This window comes from Ixodes scapularis, unplaced genomic scaffold (genome assembly GCF_016920785.2).
Source record: "Ixodes scapularis isolate PalLabHiFi unplaced genomic scaffold, ASM1692078v2 PGA_scaffold13__105_contigs__length_92229423, whole genome shotgun sequence".
In the NCBI taxonomy this organism is placed as follows: domain Eukaryota; kingdom Metazoa; phylum Arthropoda; class Arachnida; order Ixodida; family Ixodidae; genus Ixodes; species Ixodes scapularis.
In genome coordinates this window covers 42,995,891-42,996,283 of record NW_024609839.1, presented here as the reverse complement: position 1 = coordinate 42,996,283, position 393 = coordinate 42,995,891, and positions in this window count along the sequence as shown.

The following is a 393-nucleotide window of genomic DNA, read 5'->3' as shown; positions in this document are numbered from 1 at the left end:
TTCTTCTTGTTCTACTTCTGTTCCGTCCCCCCCCCCCCCCCCCCCCCCCCTGCCACTTAGTGAGAACAAAAGTAAACGTCTTCTCTATTCTGCAGTCAAACTCTATAGGAACACGTACTTAATAAAGTATGTCGCCCACATAAAATGATTACCGTTCACATGACCCGTACTTGCACGACAAGTGGTAATTGGGTGACACTAAGAGTACCAATCTTTAAGAGTATCCACGGTGTTTCAGATGACTTGTGCCGAGAGCCAGGGAAAGGTAGTCGTCGCGACGCCCGTCGAACCGTGGAGAGATCATATTGTACGCTACACTCTCAGGACTTGTGCGCGGCAAAGGCAAAGCCATAGACGCGGGCACATAGCTTTCAGATTTGCTTTCCTTTCGCG